The 23,256-nt window shown below is 34.6% G+C and overlaps 1 protein-coding gene and 1 long non-coding RNA gene across 3 annotated transcripts in view; one reads left to right on the top strand and one right to left on the bottom strand.

The window, feature by feature from the left end:
- LOC143250901 (uncharacterized) overlaps positions 1–8,752 on the bottom strand; it is a 106,245-nt gene extending 97,493 nt beyond the window's left edge. For both annotated transcript variants that reach the window (XR_013028430.1, XR_013028428.1), the window contains exon 1: positions 8,596–8,752. This is a non-coding gene — a long non-coding RNA (uncharacterized LOC143250901). The remainder of the gene's footprint in view (positions 1–8,595) is intronic.
- Positions 1–23,256, top strand: part of LOC143250856 (calmodulin-binding transcription activator 2-like) — a 188,657-nt gene that overhangs the window by 4,863 nt on the left and 160,538 nt on the right. The window lies entirely within an intron of this gene.

Raw genomic sequence — 23,256 nt, 5'->3', positions numbered from 1 at the left:
TCTCACGTGAAAAGTGTAAATAGTATTGTGCGCTGGAAGAAGTATTTATTTCAGGTCAAAGCCATCTGCGGTGTCCATCGCGAGGAATTGAATCTCGGATTTTAGCATTGAAATTCTCTAAGCTTCCCATTGTCTCATCGGAGGACATTAAAAGGACTGACCCTAAAGGGACTTAAATTCCCAATATACTCAGACTGAACGCGTGATGAGAGAAATAGAACGTTTTCACTCCCAAAAACATTATGTTTGCATAACTACTTCTTTAACTGATAAGAGCAATAAAGATTGTAAGACATCATTTAGGTCTAGAAGAGTTATAATGTAAATATTGTCTTCTGAAATATGGCTTTATTTATGTGATCTAGCCAGATAACAGAGAGAACTTCTAGCAGCAGTCACTCTTAAATACAGTTTGGTTATGCTCACATTTTCAATTTCTGAGAAATATTGGGTGGACAGTATATAAATTATATTGTAAGGCTTATAAATGATTTATACCGTATTCAAGAAAATAAATTGAGCTACTTCATGAAAACAAGCATAAAAGACCTATATTTGTAATAACTGAATTACTAAGTATTCACTCAGATAAATCAAAGATTAAGTCTAGAATAAAATACTAGATAAGATAAACTGGAGAAGATCGAATTAACATTTTAATGAAGACTTTTTATCTATGATAAGACGGGAGATAGTGACAACCAAAAACACCAGCAGCATGCAAACATTCGCCTGTGGTGCCTTCTTGATCATAAAAGCGTTGACAAACAGACAAACAGGTCATTTAACTTGTACAGGTAGTGCCTGTCAAGCTCGGACTTTGAGTCCAGCGTTTTAGCTATCCATAAAAGCGTCACTTAGAAAAGGGACCTCTTCCTCCTAAGGAACCCAATACATAAAAATTAGCATGAATAGTCTGTATTTTAAGAACTGCCACATTTGCAAAGTTTGATTGTTTATTGGAAAATCTTTTACACTAGCTAGAGATAAATCTACTTTAAAAATGTAGTTTTAAAATGTTATTATCACGTTAATTAAAATGTTGTAGGCAGTTTTAATTCTAAAGCTCAACATACGACAAGAGTAATTAACTTCAATAATTATTTGCGCAAAACTAATTACCTCAAACAACTTCGAATACAACAAAGTGCATTATATTCTTCATAAATGTCTATGAAATACTGACAGCAGTCTTTAAAAAAACAAAAAAAGCATACTTTATTAATTTCAAAGATTTGCTTTGCTTTTCAAATTGGTTTTACTGCTTCAATTAGCGAGTTAATAAAGTAGGCATTTGTTTAAGTCGACAAATTTTACGACCAGCGCAAGAAGTTTCTCGTTTGTGGCCGAGCTACTAAGACCATCTGCTGTCATCTCTAATTTTCAACTGTCAACAATAGGGAAGGCAACTGGCTGGCAGTACACACCGCGAGCTCTAGAACTATTCTTTACTAACAAACAGTGAGATCAAGTGTCACATTATAACGCTCGACAAACATGTTTGGGGCCGGGTTTTTATCCCGCAAAATGCAGATTGTGAATCTAACACCTTAACCATTAGGCCATGAAAAGCCTTTGCGAATAGCTTAAACAAAGCGAAAAATTGAAATTGAATGAAGGATAGAAGAAACATAAATAATAACATGAAATAATTAAAAGAGAACACTGATTAAAACGAAACACAGCCAAATCTTCAGTGTCAGTAATGCCAGTACAATATAGTAACATCGTATTGCATTTTAACACCATGATATCACTTCCGGATCTGAGGCTAGCATTTTATCATTTGTTATAGCATGTTCCAGTGTGTGTGTGTGTGTAAGCCTATCACGCCGACAGTGTTCTAGAAAATTATTATCCTTCATAAGTTATGTTAATTGAAAGGAAGAATCTTGAAGACGAAAACACGAAATACTTATGGAAACAGACATCAAAATCACGAAAGCCAATATATATATATACACATGTCACGGATGCTTGTGGTTTTCAACGTTTTCACAAAATTCAACTAGTATTTTCTTTGTTGCACGTCAAGATTGTTTTAGTTACAAGATACTCAGATCAACGATATTTAAAATTACTCTCGAATATCAGATTTTATTTTCAGAAATGTGGGTTTATATTTCTGTAAAAATCTGTTTTACACAGTCACGTTTTCTTTTCTATGTAACACTTTGTGAAAACATACGTTGTAACGGCAGAGACAACCATTTTCTTCTATGCGTAAGATAAGTAACTTCAATTTACATGTGATTTACTCTCGAAACCGTGTATAGGCGTGTGTGTGCGGGCGTGCGAGCGTATTCGTCACTTACATATCAGCTGAATCATAATCGTAAAAATATTTCCACGTTTTCAAAACCTAATAACTTGTAAGATTTGTAGACGTTAATCTTCGTAGAATGTTTAATTAACGAATTATTAATTTCCAGACAAAATATATTCAGCTGGTTTAATCTGGTTCATGGAATTATTCGAAACATCGTACACTAAAATTAATTATAAGTGTTATTTATTAATGTAGAGCTGTAGCTATGGCTTAGCGGCTAGCATGTTAGGATGCAGATCAAAGGGTCCAGGGTTCGAAACGTAATATCGTTAAATACGCTCCTGCTCTTTTAGCTTGGGCCACTTTATGAACGTGGCTGTTATTCGGTTCAAGTATTCGAACAAAGCCCTTGTAGTAGAAAGTACTGTTGACTGGCTGCCTTTCCTTTAGTCAGGAATTTAGAAGGTAGCTATCTCTGAATCATAACACATATCTGACCTAGCTCTGTAGCTCCTTCGCATCAAGTGTTGTTAACATTGAGAATCCCGATTCCAATTTCTTGATGTATGTCTGAAATTGTCAATCACGTAACATATCTTAAAAGGATAGGATTTCAGCCTAAGAATTCGCGAGTTTTGATGATTACTTTAACTAAACAACCAATCTGCATATATTTACATCATCAATTACTTTAAAAAATACTCAGCTTTTATTTATTTATGATACATTATCTGGTTCTAGTGTAGTATGAAATCACGTTTCATTTCAGATGAAACTCATATAATGAGTGTTTGTGAGATATATATAAACGATCTAACCGAACACGTTAAGATTTATTCCGATCTAATGCGTGCAACATATAAGATCTAACTAAACATGCTAAGATGTCTTCCGATCTAACACGTACAACGCACAGTCGTGTATGTATACAAGATTTAATTAAACAAGTTATCTTCTGATCTAATGCCTGCAACATATGTACAAATTCTCATTAAAGGTGTTAAGATATGTCACGATCTAGCGCTTACAACATATGTGTGTACATAAAATGATAACACCAGTTAAGAAAGCACATTTTCGTTCTTGTCTCAAATAACCCTAGTATTACCTTATTACGTACCGTTTTCTCACGGGACAGTTCATCTAATGATTTCTTCATCGTGACTACTCCAAATAAAAATATAGTACTTCAGGGATTCTCAACTAGTATAGTTTAAGATTCCCCAAGAATTTAGACACGCTGACCGAGGACACCCACCCAATGATTTAATAGCCTTGTTGAATTTAAACACACTGAGGTGCCTTGCTTTCATTGTAATTTGATCTAATTGAATAATTTAATACTATTGAATACTATTCAATATAACACCAGTTTTACTTAAATTATGCGAATTATAGAAAACACCAATTTAGATTAAAAAATGTACTAGTTAAAAATAGCATCAATTTTGAATAAATCATACTTTTGAAGATGAACTCCATTTTGGTTAAATGACACAGTTCAATATAACCTCAACTTTCTCTAAAATGAAACTGTTCAAAAAAAGTATCAACCCTGACTAAAGTTGTAACAGCTTAATCAGAGATGATGGCATCCACTGTGAATAAAAATTGCATAATATTTTATTGTATTTCCAAACAATGTATCTGATATGATACGCAGAAGCTGCAATCGTGTATGACTTGTTATAAATGTCTGTCATGTAGATATTCCTTCTATTATGTATTCAAAATGAGTTCTCGTTATTCGTATTTGTATTTTTCGTGGTTGGATCCGCCCATCTAAGTTGTCTAGCAAATTGACGTGGTATGGATCACAGCAGAAGTCAGCCTTTCTACGTGTTCAACAGAAAAGACGGGGTTCCACAGGCAAGATGTTACATTAACATTACAGGAAGAAACATGCTTACATACAGCACGAGAAAGGTCAGGAGAAAAACTGAAACACGATGTAATTTATCAGACAAAAAGGAACGGTTAATATTTCCATGTTAAAACGATAATCATGACTTAAGATTTCCCAAATAACCTTGTACTTAATAAATATGCTATTACTTCCATGATTTGTGAATAAGATCTTGCGTAATTATAGTACATCCATGTTTTCATTTACACAAGAGGCCATTACAAAGTTCATACCGAAAGCTCGACACATTTATCATACTTAGAAATGTTAAAGTATAGACTCAATCTTTGACCGCAAGATTGCTAATTATCTCGTTTTTACAGTCTATTCTATTAAACTCACTTTGAGTTTCTATAACGTTACAATATAGCTAGGCGTTCTTATCATTATTGTGCTAGTTTGAATTGTATTATAATTAGTTTGTCTGAGTGATTCTTAAGCTAAACGAAGTTTGCGCGATGAATTCAAAATTAGGTGTAATTATATGCATTTCGTTGACAATAAGTAAATAGCGAAACACAAAGCTATCAAGATTACTTTCGTACATTTGATGGGTGTGGAAGGAAAATTACAATTGTGTAACTTGTCATTAGTTGGTGAAGCAAGTGAAGTGGTCTATGATTAATATCATAGAGAGGAAATAGGTGTGCCATTCTTCTGTAATCTCAAAGTGTCAAGAAGCTACTTTGTTTGTTTGTTATTAAACCAAAGCTATACAGTGGTAGGTTATTTGTGATGTTCTAACCGCGGGTATCAAACTCTGATTCTTAGCAAAATGCTCAGATACGGATCACGCATTGATTCATCCTTATTTCACAGCTGAAGTACTCAGTTTCGCTTACATGTAATAATCTACTTTCCATATAAATTTGGAATAAAATTTAACCAGAATTACTTTAAGGCAATAAACCATTAAAAACATCAGAATCAAAAACAATGTAGGCCTGGCGGGGCCAAGTGGTTAAGGCGCTTGACTCTATGTAGGCCTGGCGGAGCCAAATGGTTAAAGCGCTTGACTCATAATCTGAAAGTCGCGGTTTAGAATCTCCATCACAACAAATATGCTCGCTCTTTCAGCCGTTGGGATGTTATAATATTGCGGTCAATCCCACTATTTGTTGGTAAAAGAGTAGCCCAAGTAGTAAAATTAGGGACAGCCAGCCCAGATAGCCCTCGTATGTCTTTGGGGAAAATTTAAAACAAACAAACAAAAGCAAATTATTGATGACGAGAAACCCTCTTGAAATAAAAACATATCCCAGAATGGCTAGTATAAGTATTAACACTTTTGTTTATTTGAAGATGACCTAGGAAGGTCGAAACGTTGTTCTCTGCTTATCAATAAAAGTGTTCATACCCATACCAACCGTTCTGAGATACAAACAAAAGCAAAGTAGAGGTTTCAACGTGTCTACAATATCAAAAATATTTGGATTTTGTAAAAAACTGCAAACTATGATATAAGAACATTTTTTCCTTCATTTTTAAGGTTTATTTTTGTTTCGTTTCCAAACTTGAATGTTTTAGTAACCATATAAACGATAAAATGGTTTCACATTTTAAAATTGAAAAGTGTTTCAAAGTGTATGTTTATCAAATAGCACGTATTTGAAATTAAAAGTGTTTAACAAGACATTTTTTTTATAAAGAAACATCTTTTATGGTCACAAGTGTGACTGATGATAAACAAACGTTAAAACTTGTACGAGTTAAAGTGTATACCAATGTTAAATGTTCTGGACATGGCCTAGTGGTTAGCCTTCCGGGCTGAAGACTGGAGAGTCCAAGGTTAATGCCATAATTCTATTGAATACGTCATGTACTTTCAATTTTGATATGTTATAAAAGTAATAGTCAATTGTTTATTTGTTCACTTTAAAGCTGAACAAAGCCCTTGTGCCAATGGAGTTTACTTCACTGGTTACCCTTTCAAAATAAGGGACGACTTTATTTAGATCAAATGGCTATCTGACATATACGTTTAGTCCGTGTCACTTAATAGGCCGTTTAGGTTTAAAATATCGAATATTATATACTGATGTTCAAATTATTCTGTAAATATACAAATAACATTTGTCCTGTTTTGGGAATACATTTGTCCAAGTCCAACTATGAAAAGACAAAGCTCTTTTAACTTTTGAAGAACCCACATCAGTATTATTATAAATATAACGTTCATTATTGGCTTTACAAAACAGCAAGCTGTAAACACGAAAGTATTATATACATTCGAAATATTAGAAAACTAGAACTGTCTGGTGTGGCAGAAGGGAAACAGATACAGAAGGATACTTAACATCCTGAAATTACCATTGGAGTCCATAATGGATTCTAAAATACATTTTTATAACCTATTTATGCATGAAAGTGCCTTTGAATCCATTACTTTCTTGGCTGTAGGATATCCAATAACATGCGAATCAAATAAAAAAAGTTCAAATAAAAAACCCACCAAATCTGTAATTAATCACAATAATAAATTTAGTAATTTCTTATGCATTTTTTGCATAGCAAACGAGTGCATCACCTTTTATACTGGTAGATTCTTTATCCAAGAGATATGGTAAGCAGAAGCATGACATTACTCAATATGATGCCACATTTAGATACCACAACTAGTGAACAGGATATAAACAAATCGTAATTTGAGGGTTAAGGGTTAATCACTGTTAGAATTCTTCTTTTCTCTTAATTATGTTTAACTTTAGTAAATGCCTTATCCTCATTCCACTTATTCTAAGCATAAGTTTTACAACGAAATTATGTTTCTTTTTAACTTTTATTATGTAATATAATACTTTACAATATTTATATTCTTTCAAAATAGCAACCCCCAATGGCGCAATGTTATGTTTACGGATTTACAATGCTAGAAACCGGGTTTTGATAGTCGTGGTGGGCAAAGCACAGATAGCCCATTGTGTAGCTTTGTGCTTAATTAAAAGAAAACAACTAATTCTACTATTTACTTTGCTTTCTTTCTTTTTTTCAAAATTCGTATAATTACCTGAAATGTTTCTTAACATAACAAAACGTTGTCTAAATATTTCATTATTATAACCCGCTTGTAAATTGATTACTAGAATAATATAGATTCAAATTGAAAATAAAAGAACCCAACAAATATGTGTGACCAGGAGCTCTATCCATGAGTACCTATTATAGTTTTACAAATGACTAGTGCTCTAATGTTAATCAATATCACCTAAATACTTATACAAACTTGGAACAGTTAATAAATAATATTCTTCTGCTCCATTAGAAAAAAATAAAACAAATAAAACCTGAGATTCTGTAGATGTTGTACACAACATAAATAGAGACAAAAGAGCCTTTAAATGGTTTGACCAGCTCTTATAAATGTAGCTTGGATGTAACTGGCCTTTGGTTCTTCTTAATGGTAAGTTCATACAACTGAATAAGAATTCTTTACAAAATCCACCAAATAAAACACGTGTTAAGCAAGGGATTGAAAGTAAATACCTAGAAATACCTGCCCGTCCAATTACATATGGTGTATAAATATAAATAATGGGCGCGTTGAACGATTTTAAACGTATTAAATGACGTATCATAGAATGAACAAAACTATATATTGTTTCTACATTTCGCGCAAAGCTACACGAGGGCTATCTGCACCAGCCCTCCCTACTTTAGCAGTGTAAGACTAGAGGGAAGGTAGCTAGTCATCATCACCCACCGCTAACTGTTCGGCTACTCTTTGACCAACGAATAGGGGGATTGACCATTACATTATAACGCCCCCACGGCTGAAAGTTTTGGGTACGGCGAGAATTTGAACCCGCGACCCTCAGATTACGAGTCGAGTGCCGAAACCACCTGGCTATATATCTTGTGATACGTAATGATGGACGTTTTGTGAGTAGACAAGTTTCTCACACACACCACATTACAAAAATCGTACAAATATAGTACTTGGCCGGGCATGGCCAGGTGTTTAAGGCACTCGACTCGTAATGCAAAGGTCACGAGTTCGGATCCCCGTCGCACAAAACATGATCGTCCTTTCAGCCGTTATAATGTGCGGTCAATTCCGCTATTCGTTGGTGAAAGAGTATCCCAAGAGTTGGCGGTGGGTGGTGATGATGACTAGCTGCCTTCCCTCTAATCTTACACTGCTAAATTAGGGATAGCTAGCGCAGATAGCCCTCGAGTAGCTTTTCGCAAAATTCAAAACAAACTAACAAATAAATTACTTATATCCTAAGTATTGTTAGCAAGTGCAAAAATGTAGGATTAACGTCAGTTCAGACTCGCTAAAGCAAAAAAAAAAAATGTAACAAAATAGTTTAGATTATTGTTCATGCACAAACATACAGACGAAAATAAACGTGGAAAGTAACCTTCCACTCCACGTACAAATGTAATATGGAACGTAATGAACTACTTTGATATTTACCGTCGTGTGAAAATTGCGTCTTCTCGAGGTCGCATAAAGGGCGTGATCCGACGATTTAAATTTTACATAAGAACTCCACTGTAATATATCTGAAGAATTCAGCCTCCAAGGGCTTAGTTTCAAACAATTGTATGAATAATGTCGGTATTGGTTAGACACTTCGCTGCTGAGAATAATGTCATGGTTACGTCAGTAAGTCACGTTTAAACTGTCGGCATTAGAGATAGAAAAAAAAAAAAGATTTGGCAAAGTGTTTGTAAGGGGAGTGGCTAAAGAAAGGGCACTTTCATACCGATTTCAGCCTTTTAAACAACAAGTCTCCCATCAAGCTAATGTATGGTTTAACATGTAATTGTGCAGATATGTGACCTAATAAACAGCGCTATAATTACTTGGGCATTTCACAAAACACAACGCATTATGTAGAAGAACATTGAAATATATAGAACACAGTTTAGTTATTTTCGATACTGACTGTTCCTATGAGGACTTTTGTAGTACAATTGGCATAGAGTAATCAGGAAAATGGGTACAGATAGTTTAGATTACCAAGACGTTACAGTGAAATCATATTAAAGCTGTCATTATCAAACTCAGCTAAGCACTATAAGGTTATCTTAATCCCTTGGACTCATACAAGTAAAAATTCAGTTAATTAATTTGTAAATAACATAGTCCTAACAGTAACGTTTAAAAAACTAAATAAAAACCAGTGTAGGATGAATAAATATGTCACAAGTTTTGGTTTTAGCAAAACCCATTTTTATCTTATTTATTGTTGTTATAAAATTTCAACATAAACTAGTAAATTATCATACGATTTGCCGATTGAAAACGCACCACACGTTTTAAAGAACATTCAACATTCTAATAACATTGTTTAGAAGACTTAAGGTACTACCCGCTGGTTTATGGTTGAGTCTGAAGGCTTATAACACTTTTCGTGGAAAGAGTGCAGATAACTCATTTCGTTAAGAAGAAACAAAGCTTTCAGGCTCATGAGTAAAACTTGGATTTAAATTTACCTTGAAGTAGATTTCAATGAAATGTTTATTTACTAAAATTCATGTCGTAATTATAAACAATTATGAAAAAACGCATTTTTTTTCAGCATTAGTAGAAAGTTTTAAAAGGATTTGAATAACACCTTTAGCAGGTTTTTTAGCTGTAACTTTTGCCCCATTCCATTACCGTATTATTATAAGTTTACCCCCTTCTATTACGCGATAATAATACGTTTAGCCCATTCTTTATTTTCTTCTTAGAACCACCTTGCCACTTGTGATTGTAAATTTACATCAAGGCTGTTTATCTTTATAGCGCCCTCTGTATCATTACAAAATACTTTATTGTTTTTTTCATTTTCTATCGTATAATTGTACTGATGTCAATCTGGAACTAAACCAACACTATTAAATTTTGTTTCAATAAAAGAATATACTAATCTCTGCGAGACACCAGAAATGTGTTATTTAAAATATGTTAAATGGCAAAACATATAACCAGAAGACTCCGGTCTTCTTTCTTTATCAAAATTCCTACGCTGTGTCCAGGTTGGTAGGCTGGTATGGAGGTTACGATAACCCGGTTTGGAGTTGTTTGTTTTTTTTACGTGTAGATGTGAATGCCCCACGAAGGTCTTTAGAAGATACGTAAATACAATACAGCGTGTTAAATATGACTGGATAAGAAATCTGAGATCATATAGACGGTTAGGATACCATATGTTTCTCAATATATTTATCGTAATGTACATATTCGAGCTATCAGTGATTGATTTAAGAAAAGAATTTTAAAATAAATCTTAGTTTTTCTCTACTGAAAAAAGTTTGAAAATCTAACCCTTTGACGTTAACTATTTTTTTTTAGAAGTTCAAAGCCCTCAGAGTTTTGTAAAATTGTATGAAACTGTATAAATGCAAAATAAAAGAATTTTCTGCTTTTTGAAAACAACAAAAAGTTAAGAAAAACTGTGATCTTAATTGTGGGTTTCACTGAGTTGACTGTTGTATTATGCATTTATAATATTTCATTTTATGTAAACTAACGTGTTTAAATATAATTATATTAAGTCTCCTTGGAGGAAGTGTTAAACAGTGTGGAGTCTATCTATGCAGCTGGCATTAATTCAGTTTCCATCGTTAGTGAAACGGTCCAAAAGCAACTTAAGTATATATACGCTCACGCACATACTATAGCTTGGCATTTCTGACTTGATGTATTGGTCACTATAGATAACAAAGATTTATTTCAAGTGGTTTAAGAACACTGTCTCAAATTGTTCACTGGTTCACTTTCTTTGATAATCCATAATTTTATTATGAAATTATTTAGGAGAAATCGTATACACTTACGAGCATATTCATATATAAATGTATATGTGTATATAAAATGGAGAATACAGTTATTTTCTAAGGATACGGGTGGTCTCCAAACATAGCGATATATAAACTTTACGAGTTCATGTTAGGCCAGAATGATAATATCTTGCCTCACTTTCTTCTAAGGCCTAATTGACAGTTTCGCATCTTTATTTTATTTATATGTCATCGGTGTTCTCTATAAACGCAAAAGTATTTGGGATAATATTTTTATACACATTGTGTGAAGCTATGTATTTGTCAAAAACTCAGGATGGAAAGAAAAATTCCGAACTCGCTTTCAAGAATCATAAAGTTGAACTTAAACGTAATGTTTTAAATACAGGTGGTTTGGTTTGTTTTGAATTTCGAGCAAAACTACTCGAGGGTTATCTGCGCTAGCCGTCCTTAATTTAGCAGTGTAAGCCTAGAGAGAAGGTAGCTAGTCATCACCACCCAACGCCATGGGATTGACCATAACATTATAACACACCCATGGCTGAAGGGGCGAGCATGTTTGATGGGACGGGGATTCGAACTTACGACTCTCAGATTGCGGCTCGAGCGTCCTAATCATCTGGCCATGCCGGGCCCTAAATACAAATGTGATTTCCTAGGTTCAATTTTCTACTAAATATAAATAACGTTTTGCTAAAGGTGTTGATTTGAATTAAGTCCTTTTTTTACCTTCATAAACTATTAGAACATCTCAGGACGGCGAATCAACTTCAAAAACCATACTTAAAATAACTTTAAAAAATTCAAATTTAAAGGCGAAACGTTAATACTGCAGAACAAGAGTGTACGTTATACATAAAATAGAATAAATAATTATTTTTTATTTCTACTAAAACAACAGTAGAAACAGGCATTGCTTAGTGGTAAGGGTGTCGGACTGAAATCGAAACGTACAGTGTTCGAGACCAGAAATCTCTGAACACGCTTAGCATATTCAGCTATGGACGCGTTATAAATATAACAGTTGATCTGGTTATTCGCAAAGGCCTAAATAAATCTCCTGTAGTAGCGGTGCTTCCTTCTCTTTGGTCAGTAGCACAAAATTCGGGAAAACTTCACTTGAGATTTAGGAGCCTTTGACCTGACTGTTTAGCCCACAAGTTGTCGTTTGGGTAAAAAATGCTAATTATATTAATAAAAAGACTCGAATATGAAAACAAAAGTCAAGATTTATCGCAACACGTCTTAATGAATACGCCAGATATCATTGAAATGAGTAATTTTGCCCCCCACTATCACAGTGGTATGTTCGCGGATTCACACCGTTAAAAACCGGGTTTCGATACCCGTGGTAGACAGAGCACAAATAGCCCATTGTGTAGCTTTGTGCTTAATTCTAAACAAACAAACGAGTAATTTAAACTGAGAATTCTCATTTAATTTGAAGACGGTGTGAGGTAAACTAAATAATGAAGAATGCTGAAGGACCAGAGATAAACATTGTAAGATATGTTTAAATGTAACTATAATAAACTTATTAAGTTGTTATTTTTTACAAGTAAGCAATACAATTGAAATCACTGTTGGCACTATTGAATAAGGGGCTCAGTTCTTGGTACCAGTCTAGTTTAAGTTTATATATGTAAAGATGGCGTCGCTAAACCGACTTCTTTAGCGTTTTTCGGAAGAGCAACACATCTAACCTCTTTTATTCTATACCATTGGGCGTTGGTCTGAACTTTATAATGATATAAAGAAGAATACCTTGACAACCCATGGCCGATAGCTCAGTCTTAAAGGAAATGCGCTGCGGTATAGCACGTTCTGGTTGATTTGTAAAATAGATTAAAGGGGTGACGTCATACTTTTTTCCGGCTGAGTGCCATATCACCTGTTGTGAAACAAAACCTCCGCTTGTTGTCTTAAGTAGGACATTCAATAGTTTGTTTTCACTGTAATACTTTTCATTTCTTATTTCATTTTTAAAAAACAAAAATTAAGAAGTAAAATGGAAAAACGATGGTTGAAACCTACAGATTAAAAAATAGCACTAATTACTAATCGTTAAACTGGGGTCTCGAAACTCGTCTTTAATTACTTTTTCTTGTGCAGCAGTAACTATGACCCAATCGCCCATGTACAAAATTAGAGCACGTGCGTTTGCCACTTTCCTGCTGTTTTATTTCAATAAAGAATATAGGAAACTGGTAATTTTATGAAGAAAATTAGTTTAAAACACTAGAATTTTTATATTTTCGTAACGTACTTCCAAATTTTGCCTGAAGAGCGAAACTGAAAAACGGACACGTGAAAAATATTAACAACCTCTTTACATTTGCATTGGTTTTCTTTAAAGTTTCTGATGAAGTTACATCAGCTACTTTTAGTTACCTAAAGAAACTATATTAAAATATATGAAAACAAAATCACTCTGGATCTACAAACTTGACCCGGCATGTCCAGGTAGTTAAGGCACGTGACTCGTGGGTTCGAACCCCCATCACCCCAAACATGCTCGTCCTTTCAGACGTAGGTGTGTTATAATGTGACGGTCAATCCCACTATTCGTTGGTAAATGAGTAGCCCAAGAGTTGGCGATGGGTTGTGATAACTAGTTTCCTTCCCTCTGGCCTTACACTGTTAAATTAGGGACGACTAGCGCGGATAGTCCCTCGTGTAGCTTAGCGCGAAATTCAAAACAAACAACTCTACAAATTTCGGATATTTTTATAACAATTATTAGATGTTAAGGTCTTTGTAGTACCTTTGAAATTATAATGATTAAGTTGTGTCTTTAATAGATACGCTGTCATTTTATAGACATTAACAGTTTCTAAATCTTATTACTTACTAATTGCTAAGAAACTCAGAACTTTAGGTAAAATATAAAAAAAAAATTACAAAGTTATATCGTACTTAAAGCTTTCACAGTGCAGCTTGTTCTTGAATATATTTGTATGGTGCCAAAACATTACTCACAGACTTAGGGCGCGGGTTGACCTTGTGGTAGAGTTTTGGATTTCGAAGCTGGTGGGCCGAGTTCGTATTCGTGCGATACCACAAGATATTTCTCCCAGTTATAGGTGCGAGTGTATCACAAGAGTAACAGTCACTCTCTTAGTGTAGATTATAGGTGGAAGGTTGCTACTGACTGGATGTCTTTCCTATTGTTAATAATTTAAGATGCAAAACGACGGCAAATAGCCTTAGTAACTTTGCGATAAATAAGCAACCACAGACACAGGCTTGCTGAGAGAAAAAGTTATAACTTATTGGAGAAATACAAGAGCTCAAAGCCTCCACTTTCATTATAATTATAGATCCAACAGAATAACATGGTGAAGTTCGGCTCCTCTTGTATACGAACAGCAGGTACAATTAGACAGATTACTGAACTCGAAAGTTCCGAAATCACGAAAATTCACTTTTCTTTAATTCAGCTTTTATTACCGGAACAAAATATTTTAGTTATTATTGTAAGTTATACGTATTAGTGACGTTGGTAAAATTGTATTCTATATACGATAAGCACGTGTTTTTGTCGGTATTGTATGGCATGCTCCATTGCAGGTAGATGATCACACATATCTCAGTAACGAACAGTGTCGTTCTGAATGTTACACAATAACTAGCTTATGAAGTCGTGTTGCAACAACCCAGGTAAACTAAAATAAGACACAATTAAAAGTGATTTAATTTCTCCATTTTTTTAAATATCTGGAAGTGTTTGTTTGTCTGTTTTTTGTTACGCACAACGCTACACAAAGGGTTATCTGTGCTTTGCCCACCATGAGTATCGAAACCATGTTTTTGTAGTATAAGTCCTCAGACATACCACAGTACCAATGTTTAATAGAGGAGAACTAACGACTGTTTGAAATAACAGTCCTACGAAGTAATTTTTCTTAAAACTGCCAAACGTTCGATCTACGTTTGTAGAATTAGCTGTTGTCAAAACAGTTGAACATTATTGTTTAATTATTTTAAGTTTAAAATATGAGCAGTTTATTTATTTCGTATATATTAAAACTTGAAACCTTATTTGTTAAGTATATAGATATTCGTGGCCATTAGGAGACTTAGTGTTGCTGAAGTCATTCCTATCTTTTGATAGGATGTGTCGTGAAACTTAATATATACAGTAGCACAAAAAGGCTACAGATAATTAGTGCACTAAGTACAGGACACTAAATGCCCTATTTTTGATTGTTTATTAACATTTTTGTACTTCAGGACGAGGAACTTGTTTTTTGTTCTTTGGTCTGCTTGTTCAATACTTGTTTAAAGTCGGCTGAAAACTAGTAGTTATTTGGATTTTTCAAATTAAAATAACACTGGAAAGAACGTTGTTAAAATACAACCTAAGTAGCTATTGACACTTTATGAAAATGTTAGACACATAAATGTAATATGTTCATTGTTTTTCTTTGTTACACAGGTTCTAGAGAACTTATTGTTAGTGTGAAGACTTTGAACACAAAACTTTCAATTTAACCTAATTTTTTTTCTAATTATTTTTTGTGGTATTAAATTATTTTAATAGAATAATGCACATTTTATGACTCGATTATTACACGGAGTGCTCCTCAGTGGCACAGCGGCATATCTAGGAACTTACGACACTAGAAACCGTGTTTCGATACTTGTGGTGGGCAGAGCACAGATAGTCGAATTGTGTAGTGCTTTGTGTTCAATTACGAACAAATAAAGAAATTACTTGGAGTTACCGTAAAGGAAACCAAAACTGAAACAACGTGTCTGATTCGATCAATATTTTGTATCTATTATTTTAATTCAATACATTATATATCTTAAACAACGCTAAGAAGTTCATTTACAGTAGTTTAAAACTTAAGGATCGATTTGTCATATGGTTCATTGTTCAAGAAACTAAGTTTGAATCAATGCGTTGTCAAAACAGTTATGCTAGTTGATCTTTCACTCAACGAAATCTCTCTTAAATGTAATGCATGCACCGTTTAAAAATGCTCAAAATAAAACAAATTTGCTGAACCACTTAGGGCAAATGACCTGAATCTCGTGCCAGTCTTGAAAACAAAAGTATGAAAGCAGGCCTGTCCAGAAGGAAGGGTGTGGTAACTATTTATGCATGACTTGTATTCCTACTTCTTTTGTTTTTAGTCATGATTAACAAGATGTAATCATGCTGATAAAATGGACATTTTTCTATTACTTTCAGATAGTGCCAAAAACTAAACCTTCGAGCCAACCACCAAGTTATCGGGGCCGAAAACAACTGGCGGGCTATTTGTGCAACAAACAGTTTCTTAAATTATTTGTCTTGATAACATTAACGAATATGTGACTTTTTATGCTTTTTAGATAAACAGTGATAAGCATACTAAAAAAACAAACTAGGTACCATAACAAACAGACAAACGTTTTCGTATTGAAAGAGTTGGTGACTTGACATGTTTCACCATTGAACCTGAAGCTGAAGTGAGTTGAAATATAGGCACTATATGAATAAAGCACTTTGTAACCTTCTTATATCAGATGTGAATTTGAAGAAACGGTAATAAAGTCGTACCTTAGAATGGACTATACATTTACAATGGTTGAAATATTGATAAAAAGACCGAAAAAATAATTATTCATCTAATAATTAAAACAATGATCTTTTGAAAGTCTGTAACAAATAGTTAAGACTAAAAAAAATATTTTTATCGACAAGTTACTATCTGTCGATTTTTATAAAGTACAGTACTTTAAAATTTGTTTGTTTTTTTTATTTCGCGCAAAGCTACTCTAGTGCTATATGCGCTAGCCGTCCCTACTTTAGCAGTGTAAGACTAGAGGAAAGGCAGCTAGTCATCACCACCCACCGCCAACTCTTGGGCTACTTTTTTACCACCGAATAGTAGGATTGACCGTCACAATCTAACGCCCCACGGATGAAAAGGCGAGCATGTTTGGTGCGACAGGGATATGAACCCGCGACTCTTAGATTACGAGTCGCACGCCTTAACCCACTTGGCTATGCTGGGCCCTACTTTAAAGTATTCAACATTGGATTTCATCGTCTATCAAACGAATCTAGAAAAGCGGTGTTTTTTTAAATGAAATCCCATGTGGTTCATATATTTCTAAATGACATTAGATGGTTATGCCATCTCGACTATGTGTTGGAATAATTTCTAGTACGATCGTGGCAAGAAGGCGGAGTGGACAGTGATTGGTAAAGACCAACCACAGTCCACTCCGCCTTCTTGACACGACTTTTAGACTCCTGTTTTCCTTGTCGGGTAAGAAGAAAGGAAAACTGGAATTTGAAATGACTTCTATTTACTTGCGTGACAGATACCGATCAAGCAGCTAGACAGTAATAAAAAACGACTGAGAAAGTCTCCAGTGGCTTCTATAACGAGTTATGTTTGAGTAGTGACTTAACAGAAACCTACCGGTTGTTCTAGTAAACATTGAACTCCCTTATTACTGCGTTAAACTCTTATCGTCCTAAGATTATAAACAGTAAATTTTGGGTCGTTTGTGAGTTGGAGCGGGTGTCGACTAGCAGTTAATATGTCCAGCTGCGAATCCAAGGATATGGGGTTCGAGACGTGGTGCTACTTTAACACGTTCTGCACTCTCGGCTATGTTATAAACGCAACCAACCCGATTATTTCGTATAAAGAACCGAACAAACCATTTGTGGCAGCGAGTACTGTTGGCTCTGTCTTTTCTTTAATTAGTAGCTCAAAAATAGGAACGGCTACCTCAGAACCACAAATGTCTGACCTGGACGTTTAACGCACGTGCGCATAAAGCACCTTTCAGATTGAGACATTCAGTTTAGTTGGTCAAATTAGAAGAACTATAACTAAAAGTTATTATGTTTTGTTTTTAATAAATAATCATATCCGTTACCTCCTGGTGTCATTTGATTAACAAACTAGCTTTAGTATCGTGTGTTTATTTGAACATTTTTTTAAACATCAGTTTTTGTTATGAAAAACCGAAAGTTATCCAAACTAAATCTAAAGTGTAAGCAAATTAATCACAGGTTTGAAAAATATTTAACTAAAAACTCTGAATCAATAGCTAACTTTGGGTTTCGATACCCGAGGTGGAAATGGTACAAATGGCCCATTGCGTAGCTTTATGCTGAACAGCAAGAAACAAACAAAACTGAAGCACTGGATGTAACATTACCAAAAGAATGTTCTGTGAAAAAACTGTTGTTTAGAGAACAGAGCAGGACAGATTCAATTGACCGGTGATACGTATGTGTGACTAAGAGAAGAGGTTAAACTTATATACGTATATTATAAGCAGCGTTTAAACGTCTTTCGCCAGTGTTTATCACGCTCTAATGAACAAATACAATGTACTTCAACGTCTTATGCGAAATAAATTTATTAAGTTATAATGTCTTGTCTAAGATAATAATGAAATAGAAACCCTATAACCGGAGCGCTTTCAAAGGGTGGACCTTTCTTCTTCAGGGGCAAACTGGTCCACTTTTCGAAAGTGTTCGGAATATAAGGTTTCTATTTCATTTTTAAAGACTTCTTGGACCTGTGTGTTTTTAGATAATTACAGAAATTGTATTCAAACCGAAGAACAATAATGATGTAATGTTTTCATTCTGTATAAACTTATAATTTTATTCGTATTAATAATTTATTGTATCTTTTACATGCACGTATCTAGACCATGATAAGTCGCTTTACGTTATCGTTTATCAAAAGCCAATATCTTTATCAAACTTTTCTTGTCCACGTGGTTGAAGCCGTCCAGTGGCACAGTGATAAGTCTGTGGAGTTATAATGCTAGAAACTAGATTTCGATGTCCGTGGTAGGCGCAGCATAGACAGCCCATTCTGCAGTTTTCTGTTTAACTATAAACAGAACTATATGACTGGTAGTTTAGTCTTGTTTTATCAACATTTAAACTATTTAAAGTTTGCATCTGAAACGTTTTTTCCCTGTTGCTATTACTATGGTTGTTCGCCAAGATAACAACACCTATATATTTATCAGTGTAAGACTAGAAGGAAGGCAGCTAATCGTCACCACCCCTGCCAACTGTTGGGCTGCTCTTTTACCAATGAATAATGGGATTGGCCGACATTATAACGTCCTCATGGCTGAAAGAGTGAGTGTGGTTGGTGTGACGAGCATTCAAACCCGCGACCCTTATATTACAAGTCGAGCGTCCTAATCACCTGGCCATGCTAGCTGGCCTCTGATAGAGATGAAAATTCATGGTTGGATTTAGGGTTAAGCTTAAGACACATTTTAAAATACTGCTCATATTGTTCAGCCCACCAGAAATGTATCCGAAATTAAGTAATATACAAGGATAAGATAGGTATCTGGTTCATATGTATAGAAGAAAGAGCAAAAACACTGATAAAAAACCAACAGAGAAAACACAGGAATGAGGAGTGAGAGAAATAATTAGTTTCTGTTAACATCGACAGAGAAAACACAGGAATGAGGAGTGGGAGAAATAATTAGTTTCTGTTAACATCGACAGAGAAAACACAGGGATGAGGAGTGGGAGAAATAATTAGTTTCTGTTAACATCGACAGAGAAAACACAGAAATGAGGAGTGGGAGAAATAATTAGTTTCTGTTAACATCGACAGAGAAAACACAGGAATGAGGAGTGGAAGAAATAATTAGTTTCTGTTAACATCGACAGAGAAAACACAGGAATGAGGAGTGGAAGAAATAATTAGTTTCTGTTAACATCGACAGAGAAAACACAGGAATGAGGAGTGGGAGAAATAATTAGTTTCTGTTAACATCGACAGAGAAAACACAGGAATGAGGAGTGGGAGAAATAATTAGTTTCTGTTAACATCGACAGAGAAAACACAAGGATGAGGAGTGGGAGAAATAATTAGTTTCTGTTAACATCGACAGAGAAAACACAGGAATGAGGAGTGGGAGAAATAATTAGTTTCTGTTAACATCGACATAGAAAACATAGGAATGAGGAGTGGAAGAAATAATTAGTTTCTGTTAACATCGACAGAGAAAACACAAGGATGAGGAGTGGGAGAAATAATTAGTTTCTGTTAACATCGACAGAGAAAACACAAGGATGAGGAGTAGGAGAAATAATTAGTTTCTGTTAACATCGACATAGAAAACATAGGAATGAGGAGTGGGAAAAATAATTAGTTTCTGTTAACATCGACAGAGAAAACACAGGAATGAGGAGTGGGAGAAATAATTAGTTTCTGTTAACATCGACAGAGAAAACATAGGAATGAGGAGTGGGAGAAATAATTAGTTTCTGTTAACATCGACAGAGAAAACACAAGGATGAGGAGTGGGAGAAATAATTAGTTTCTGTTAACATCGACAGAGAAAACACAGAAATGAGGAGTGGGAGAAATAATTAGTTTCTGTTAACATCGACAGAGAAAACACAAGGATGAGGAGTGGGAGAAATAATTAGTTTCTGTTAACATCGACAGAGAAAACACAGAAATGAGGAGTGGGAGAAATAATTAGTTTCTGTTAACATCGACAGAGAAAACACAGGAATGAGGAGTGGAAGAAATAATTAGTTTCTGTTAACATCGACAGAGAAAACACAGGAATGAGGAGTGGAAGAAATAATTAGTTTCTGTTAACATCGACAGAGAAAACACAGGAATGAGGAGTGGGAGAAATAATTAGTTTCTGTTAACATCGACAGAGAAAACACAGGAATGAGGAGTGGGAGAAATAATTAGTTTCTGTTAACATCGACAGAGAAAACACAAGGATGAGGAGTGGGAGAAATAATTAGTTTCTGTTAACATCGACAGAGAAAACACAGGAATGAGGAGTGGGAGAAATAATTAGTTTCTGTTAACATCGACATAGAAAACATAGGAATGAGGAGTGGAAGAAATAATTAGTTTCTGTTAACATCGACAGAGAAAACACAAGGATGAGGAGTGGGAGAAATAATTAGTTTCTGTTAACATCGACAGAGAAAACACAAGGATGAGGAGTAGGAGAAATAATTAGTTTCTGTTAACATCGACAGAGAAAACACAGGAATGAGGAGTGGGAGAAATAATTAGTTTCTGTTAACATCGACATAGAAAACATAGGAATGAGGAGTGGGAGAAATAATTAGTTTCTGTTAACATCGACAGAGAAAACACAAGAATGAGGAGTGGGAGAAATAATTAGTTTCTGTTAACATCGACAGAGAAAACACAGGAATGGGGAGTAGAGAGAACAGTTTCTGTTAGAACTTGCAGATAAAACTACTTTAACTTCACGTTGCCATCCCTAGGTTTCAACTTACACACTGGGAAAGGCAACTAATCAACATCACCTACCATCAAGTGTGGTACCAGTCTTATCTGATCAAACCGTACTACCTGACTGTCACTCTTATAGCGCACCCATAGTCCTCAAAGTGCAAAACACATTTTTTACAGCAACGGCACATACATTCATATAAAACCTTGGGTCACAGTCTGTACACGTTAACTCCTTGGTTACGCCTTATCAAGCAAAGAAGGGAAGATGGACAGGACAGAAATAAATCGCATACTGACAAAGAAAGATATGTTCTGAGTGATAATAGAGTGTTTTTACCCACAGAATGATATACTCTGAGTGTTAATACTGTGTTTGTTTTTTGACTATTTCTCGCAGATTTTCAAATTATCCAACTGATTTATAGCAGAGAGACTTTCTTTTGATAAAGTAAATTATAATAAGAAACAGTAAAGAGAGTTGATAACAAAACTGTGTCTAGTTTTGAATAATTTTGGCTCTCATGATTGACCAATGAAATTAGACGTACGTATATTTAAAAAAAAAAAAGAAAGATTGTTGTATACATCAAGTTAGACCGAAACATCTTCCACATCAGAATGCATACAAAGCTGTCTAGGATGACATTATTTCAACGTATTGGTGTAAAACAAAGATAAAACACTTTAGCTTGTTCAGGACTTCGGATCAAAATGCAACATTTATCCAAGTTTGTCCGCGACAAAACTAATATTAAATATATATATACACACACTAGAATATTAGTCATTTTATTTGTAATAAAATTATTTTAAAAATAAAGTACAAATATTTTTTGTAAAAATTTATATTTATACCTTGATTTACATGAAAGTCAAACCGTGACGTGCTAATGTTTAGAAAATTCCTAGATGTATCAAGTCATTATCGTAGTATATTCTGAATAAATAATTTTTTTTTCTGCGCATGAATCAATACATACGTAGTTTATTAGCTCTCTGTCTTTTCTGTTCAGCTGGTTAGTTGTTGTTTTTTTGACATTCTGAGAGATCAAAGGTTATAATGAAAAATGTGCTCCTAAATAATGGTAATTAGGGATAAGGCAGTTCGTGACTTCACTGTCGTTTTTAATCATAATGATGTTGTTCTTTAAATGGGTTGTGAGTGAAGATTTTAAAACTCAGCGGTGCGTGACACAGACGATCGTTTACTTATAGAAATAAGTCCATTGTGACGTCAAATAAACCACCTGTTCCATCGTGTTGAGAACATACAGTGAATGTGCTAATGTATCTCAGATAAAAGTAAATAAAGATAAAACATTGGTACAGATTTACCTGGTTCTTGCAAAATAGTTTCTCAGGCTCTGGTCAACATGGTCAGCATAGTTAGATACGTAAAGCCTTGCTTTATAAAATGTCGTGATATGTATATATATTTAAAAACACAAATACTCAATTGTAATTAATATGGACAATGTTTCTGGTCTCATATTGACCTTAGAAGTACTTTCTCCATCTCCGACTGCGCTCACTCTGATGGTCATGATTATTTACTATGTCACTATAATATGAACTGTAACCACCTTCTACAAAGGACGGTGTCTTGTTTGTTTTTGGAAAGGGCGAGCATGTTTGGTGTGACGGAGGATTAGAACCTACGACCCTCAGACTACGAGTCGAGCACATTAACCACCTGACCATGCTGAGCCAAATAGTTTTGTAAGAACATTGTCAATATGATAAAAATGAAAATTAGTTTAATAAAAGACAAACTTTAAATAACTAGTTTTATCCAACATTTCGGCCGCTATCCTGTTGCCCTCTTCAAGTAAGTCCTGAAAAGGACTACTGTTTGGTAGAGGCTAGGATTCGATCCTGGTTTTTCTTGATCAAAGGCTGGTGCGTAACCCGCTTGATAAAACAGGGTGTATTTGGGTGTGTGTTTTCTCATAGTAAAGCCACATGTGCCTACCGAGGGGAATCGCACTTCTGATTTGAGTGTTGTTCGTCCGGAGACTTACCGCTCTTCCTCGTGAAAGACTTCAAACAGGGAACAGCAAACCATGTTTTTCTGGAATATCTTTATAAACCGTATCCATTTA

Source organism: Tachypleus tridentatus, chromosome 1 (genome assembly GCF_004210375.1).
Source record: "Tachypleus tridentatus isolate NWPU-2018 chromosome 1, ASM421037v1, whole genome shotgun sequence".
In the NCBI taxonomy this organism is placed as follows: domain Eukaryota; kingdom Metazoa; phylum Arthropoda; class Merostomata; order Xiphosura; family Limulidae; genus Tachypleus; species Tachypleus tridentatus.
Note: the sequence above shows the minus strand (reverse complement) of the source record. Positions and strands in the feature narration are given on the sequence as shown.